This window comes from Micromys minutus (assembly GCF_963924665.1).
Source record: "Micromys minutus genome assembly, chromosome: 22".
In the NCBI taxonomy this organism is placed as follows: Eukaryota; Metazoa; Chordata; class Mammalia; order Rodentia; family Muridae; genus Micromys; species Micromys minutus.
This window is the reverse complement of record NC_137957.1, coordinates 3,670,857-3,677,709: the sequence shown is the minus strand read 5'-3', so window position 1 is coordinate 3,677,709 and position 6,853 is coordinate 3,670,857.

The window sequence follows — 6,853 nt, the reverse complement described above, 5'->3', positions numbered from 1 at the left end:
CTCTGCTCTGTGTCGGACTTTATGCGCTCCACCACTACACTCTTTGAGCTCAATTAAGTAGTCACATCAAAGAGCACACCAAACTACTCTTATCCAATAGATATAATATAATTTGCTAACCTTTATAAGCCAAATGATCTGGTACAATTCCATCCCTTATAAAACATTCATGACAACCTTATTTATGAAGAGATATGCTGAGAGAAACAGACATCTGCCTCCATCTTCGTTCCTCCAGGAATTCCACTGAAACAGGTAGTGAACCAACATGTTAGGCAAGAATCCACTAAAAAGTTAAGGCCACCAAGTTAGAGATCTTTGTAGTGCCAGATGGCCTCGAGCAGGAGCCGGCAAAGCAGGGGATAAAAGGTGAGCCATCTTTTTGATATTTACCGAAACAGGAGTGGATGCTGGGAACTGAAGGCTGGTCCTGCCCAAGAGCAGAAGGTGCTCTTAATCACCAAACTATGTTCCCACATCCCAGACATGACTTTAACCCCAGCATATCTTTCACCACAACTAAGAGAAACATCTGGCACAGCAGCAGGGATGGCAAACGTGGTTCCATCGACAGCCTCTGGGGGCGCCGCTCTCACAGTCTCAGACCCACACACAGTCGTGCCCGTGTAAACAAAATTAAAAAGAAATTCTTCAGAACAGCATTATGTTTCCAGTTTTGTTGTTGTTTTGTTTCTGATGCAGGTGTGGGGGAGGGGGCGGCGAGGGCTGGGCCCAGGACTTGACACTGAAAGACCAGGATAAATCCTGACCCTCTAACAGGTAAAGTAGAAGACCCCTAGCAGGTAGAGTAGAGCCAAAAATGTAGGCTAGCTAGTTCTGCAATACTATCCTTCTATTCCAGGAACTGGCTGACCATAAAGAATTTATGGCCCTAAGGTCAGGTGACTCTGTTTCAGAAACTGACTGACCATAAAAACATAAACGTTAAATAGCACATTATCAACAATCTTGAGAAACCGAATGTTCCCCTTGAGATTCTTCACTGGTAATTTTCACCTTATAGGCAATCTTGAGAAACCAGGTATTTCCCTTGCAACTCTTCACTGGTATTTTGGTATTCTCAAATGAATTACCCCCCCCCCCCTTGGTTGTGGTTTTTTCATTTAAAACCCCCCTCTCCCAGCCACTCGTTTTCAGACTTCTCAACCCCTGTGTGGGATATGAGTCTCGACCCTAGTGCACTGGTTCATTAAAAACCCTTGTGTAATTGCAGCAAGGACAGTCTCTCATGAGTCCTTGGGGGGTCGTGTTATCCTGAGGCTTGAGTGAGGGTCTCCCCTCTGTGGGGGTCTTTCAACACAAACTCCACAAAGGCTCCACCACTGAGAAGGCCAGGCTGACTCCATGACAAGTTTCAAATTGGCAGTTCAGGAGACAGGCCTAAATCTGTGTTTTCAGGAACTGGACAAGTCCAGGCAAGCACAGGAAAGTCAGTTACTAGAAAAAACCCCAGGCTCCAGGCAGCCAGTCAGGAGCTCCCAGTCACTTGGCCTGAAGCAAGGACTCTGTATGGCTCAGCAGCAGTTCCCAGCCTCCGTGCCCCATAATGGCTCTGGAATGTCCCTAAACATGAACTCAACAGATTTAGATAGAGGTCACCTACCCCAGAATTCCCTTCATGTGCTTTAAATGAGGCTGCGAGCTCACTTGGGGGGTCTGTCTATCTTGGTGGTGGAGGACCCCAGCATGCTGGACTTCTGCAGAATAAAACACTGTGTTTGCATACTATTTGAGTTTGTATCATTCTTCCAAGAATCATGGGCCCTTACACTATTAAGGTGCCTATCTAGCCCTGCAGTCTCCCAGAAAAATACTTGTCTTTGGAATTGGCTTTAAGGGCGACCACAACAGCCAGAGTAGAAAGGCAGATACAGCCACTGATTATAGTTCTGAAAAGTTTCCCACTCAACCCCAAAGTCTATAGTTCCTTCATCACCCCCTGCCTGTGCTCAATGGGGCTTCTGCATGGGTGACAGTGACAGCAGGATTCTGGGTTCTAGAGAGGTCAAGTGTATGTAATTTGATCTCTGCCTTGCCTCTCTTGTCTCTCTGGCTTGGGGAGGAAGGCTCTAGCCTGGTCTTACTTGAGTGTGAGGAGTTTGCTCCATAAGTGATTAGGTTATGCCTGAGGTTAGAGTTGCCTGAGGCTTGATGCAATAACTCTGCTCAGCTCCCTTTCTGCTAACCCTGTAACACCATCCACCTTACAGTGAGCACAAGAGCCTTGAGCCTGTTGTGTCAGGCAGCAGACGTGTTTGTGTTATTGAAGCTGGCATTTCCAACCGGTGCCTGTGTCAGGCCCCAGTCTGCTGTTCTCAGTGAGCTAAAAAAAAAAAAAAAAAAAAAAAAAAAAAAAAAAAAAAGGAAAGTTATTCGTGAAAAGCAGAAAAGATCCATCCAGTGTCTGTACACTGGAAAGTGTCGAGGCCTGGGTAACGGCTGCCTGAGTAGCCAGTCGCCTTATGCTGTTACTGCTGTTGCTAGGAAACTTTCTCATGCCTGAATTGATTGTTATGTGCTTTGGTGGCCTTGGAAACCAATCACAATAAAGTCGGTTAGAGCTGGCTACAATAAGCTAGGACCCAAACCAACCGCCTGACAGCACCTCCTGTACCTGTGTAGGAGCTTTTATGGCTTTTGTTGTTGTTCTTAAATTTTATTTTAAAAGATTTATTTATTTTTAATGTGCATTGGTGTTTTGCCTGTATTTCTGCCTATATGAGGGTGCCAGCTGTCCTGGAACTGGAGTTACAAACAGGTGTAAACTGCCAAGTGGGTACTGGGAATTGAACCAGGGCCCTAACCTCTGAGCCATCTCTTCCAGCTCTTGATAACCATTTTTAATTATTTGTTTTATCTATGTGAGTGTTCTCTCGACTTTTGTTGTTGCATCTATTTGTTTTTTGAGACACCCTGTAACTGCTTTGTTCCAGCTGACCTGCGACTCCTTACGTAGACAGAGCAGACAGACGCTGGACTCAGATCTTCATGGTTCTCGCTCTTTAGTATGAGATGAAAGTGTGCATTATAACACACTTCTTTTATCCCGTTGTGAATCACTAACATCACTGATAGCTTATTTTCCTCTAGTCCAACACAGATCGGATCATATTAAATGCACACACCCTCAGCACACACAAATGTTAGAAATAAAGCTAAAACCTTTAAAATATATATTTATGAAAAAAAGCACTTTATGCACTAGTCAGTGCTGTTCTCTAATTAGCATATCATAAGGACTGGTGTCCAGGGCTAACCTGTAAAGATCTCAGGGATCAGGCTTCCTTCTTCAAATTTTTAATTACATTGTAAACTAGAATGTCACTGGCCTAATTTCAGAGTTTTTTAATGTAGGTGATTATTCACCATTCTTTTTCAAATATCTAAAATTTTGTTTTTTAAAACAAAGCAATAAGTATTGGAATTTTTAAGTTATAGGCAATAGTTACCCATCAGACGTAGGTTCTGGGACTTGAACTCATATCTTCTACAAGAGCAGGAAATGATGTTGAGCTGTTTTCCAGCTGTGCTCACTTATAAGCAGATTTCATACTATGTGTACAGGATTATATGTGTGGACATGTAGACAGTATTTATACTGTGTGCACAGGATTATATGTGTGGACATGTAGACAGTATTTATACTGTGTGTACAGGATTATATGTGTGGACATGTAGACAGTATTTATACACACAGATGCATTAAGGTAGCTCTTTAAGTTAAAGATTTTAAAACTTTAACTTCCAGATATCATTTGTCAGTTTTATGCTAGAGTGATAATTTGATTGTTGTAAAGCTTTAATTAGTCCTAATCTAACCCTGTATGAATGCTAATAGAATTCTAATATTCTATGAATCTAATAGACACAAAGTAGACAGATTATATACAATGGCATAGATGCTACACAGATCTCTAAAACCATGCAGTAACAGTTTGGTTTTGGGTTTATCTATATTAATATATATATTTAGATATTAATATATTAATAATTATATATCATTATATGTATAACTAAATATATAAAATATGAATATATAAATTTTTAAAAAATAAAATTTTATAAAGATATATAAGATATATAGAATATATTAAAATATATGAAATATATAATATATGTATAATTAATAAAACATGTTTACTTATATTAATTATTTAATTAACTAACTTTTGAGACAAGCTTTCTCTAAGCAACCCTGCCTGTTTCACTCTGTAACCAGCCTGGCCTCCAAGGCAACAGAGATCAGCCTGCCTCTGCCTCCCAGTGCAGGGATTAAAGGTGTACACCAGCATTGCCCAGCTGACTTCATTTACCTTTAAAAATATGATTTCTATGTATACTTTCTGAATTTCATACATGTAGACAATAATTTTGAGCATATCATATGGCTCTCCTAACTTCTCTATCCCCTGCCAAAATTTGTTTTTTTTTTTCCAGTTGGCCTACTGAATACAATTTTTCTGCTCTTATGTGCATGACTCAAAGCATGCTCTAGAGCACAGTTGACATACCAAGGGACATAACTTCTCAAATAATGGTGAAGGGTTTATGAGCCCATTCCCCATGGATGCTGGAATCCTGACATTTCTTGATCTGGCCCAGACAAACACAATTGCTGTTGTTTTTATAAATGGAGTCCTAGCATATCCAGAACACACTGTTTGAACCCAAGCTCTGGCTTCTACAATTACTTTTCATCCTCCTGCTCAATGCTCCCTGTACCTGGGGAACGGGGTGGGGAGAGAGGTGTGGTGTAGACGTTCTGTTGATGGCTGAGCACTGCATAGACACCTTTTCTCTTCCCGTTGACAAGCTGTGGTTTTCATCGTCGTCCACTGCTCACAGAAGCATCTCTCATGAAGATAAGAGCTGCACTTGCCTGTGAGCATAGCGACAGTGTTGAGAGTGCCAGCAGTAAATAGAATCACAGTAGACTCACTGCAGAGCCTGTGACCTCTCCAACTGTAGGTCAGACAGGACAAGACGCAGTTTCCCTCTATGTGGTGGGAATCCTGCTAGAATACAGTGCATTACCCCTGTAACCTCCAAGATACAGTTGCACCCGTGCACTTAGGTCTTTGTCTGGTTGACACATAGCTGTCAGAGTTCAGAGGTCAGGAAGGATGTTGACGGCTTCCCTCCCTCAGCAGTGACATAGTGGGCAACCAAGGGCAGTGCAGAGAGCCGGTGTCAAGTTTTTAGGGAAAGGAGTGCCTCTGCAACCAACAACTCAAGGGAAGAAGCCTAACCAGCTAATAAAATTTTTATTTGGCAACTGTGGGTTCTGGGAAGGTTCATAATATCCCGTGAGGGCACTGGTTATATTTGAATTTCCAGTGCATTTTAGAAATTAGAGGGATAGCGTGTTGGTGAATTAGAGCTCTGTCTAAGAGCATGTGCCATCTTTACTCCTGTCTAATGGCCCAGTGGCTTCTCACATGGAAATGGTGTGATGGGTCAGTGAGATGGTTCAGTGGGCTGTCAATTTGACATCATGGAAAGAGCGGGAACCTCAGCTGAAAAGTTAACTCCGCCAGATTGGCATTTGCGCGTGTCTTTTCTATGTCTCCCGAGTAGGCTTCCCTCAGTGATTGACTATAACTTGTAACCCACATAAACACATTCCTGCCCAAGTAGCATTTGATCATGATATTTTATCATAGTACTAGAAAGCAGAGTAGGGTATTAATAAAATGAATTACTTGTTAGAAGTGTTGTTTGCTGTTGGATTAAGAACAGTCCTGAGAGCCCAGGTACATACTTTCTACTATTGTCATTTAGTAAATCACAGAGGTTGTGCTCATGTTCCCGACAGATTGTAAGAAATATTAACTAGAGGCTGCTGAGTTGGCTCAGGGAATAAAAGCATGTGTTACGCAGCATTGATGATCAGAAATCCCTAGACCCATTGTTAAGCTAGACAAAGAGAACCAACTCCCACAAGGTGGTACCAATTTCCACTAGAGCACTGTGACATGCTTACACTCTCCACACACAATACACACTAAATCAAGGCTTTAAAAAATATGCAACCCTGAGATTCTACTTTACACCAATCAGAATGGCTAAGATCAAAAACTTAAGTGATAGCACATGCTGGAGAGCATATGGGGAAACAGGAACACTTCTTATTGCTTGTAGAATTGCAAACTGGTACAACAACTCTGGAAATCAATCTGGCAGTTCCTTAAAAAAAAAAAAGTCGGAAATAGTTCTACCTGAAGACCCAGCTATACCACTCCCAGGCATATACCACAAGGACACATGCTCCACTATGTTCATAGAAGCCTTATTTGTAATAACCAGAAGCTGGAAACCACCTAGATTCTCCTCAACCAAAGAATGGATGAAGAAAATGTGACTCCTTTGCTTAATAGAATACTATTTAGCTATTAAAAACAAGGTCATCATGAATTTTGCAGGCAAAGGATGGAACTCGTAGATATCATCCTGAGTGAGGTGACCCAGACCCAAAAGGACATGCATATATCCTATATATTTACTGATATGTAAACACTAGCCCACAAGTACACAACACCCATGATACAACTGCCTGACTATACCAAGTTTAACAAGAAGAAAGCCCAAGTGTGGATACTTCAATCCCACTTAGAAGGGGGAACTAAATAATCTCAGGAGGCAGAGGGAGAGATCTGAGTGGGAGGAGGGAGGGGAGTTGGAGGGTAAAGGGTGACAGGATCAGGTATGGGGGAAGCCCAGAGGTCAGGAGAATGAATGAAAATATGCAGCTATAGGTGGTGGGTGTGGGGGAAACCTCTAGAAAGTCCCAGAGGTCTGGGATGTGAGAGGCTCCCAGGACTCAATGGGGATG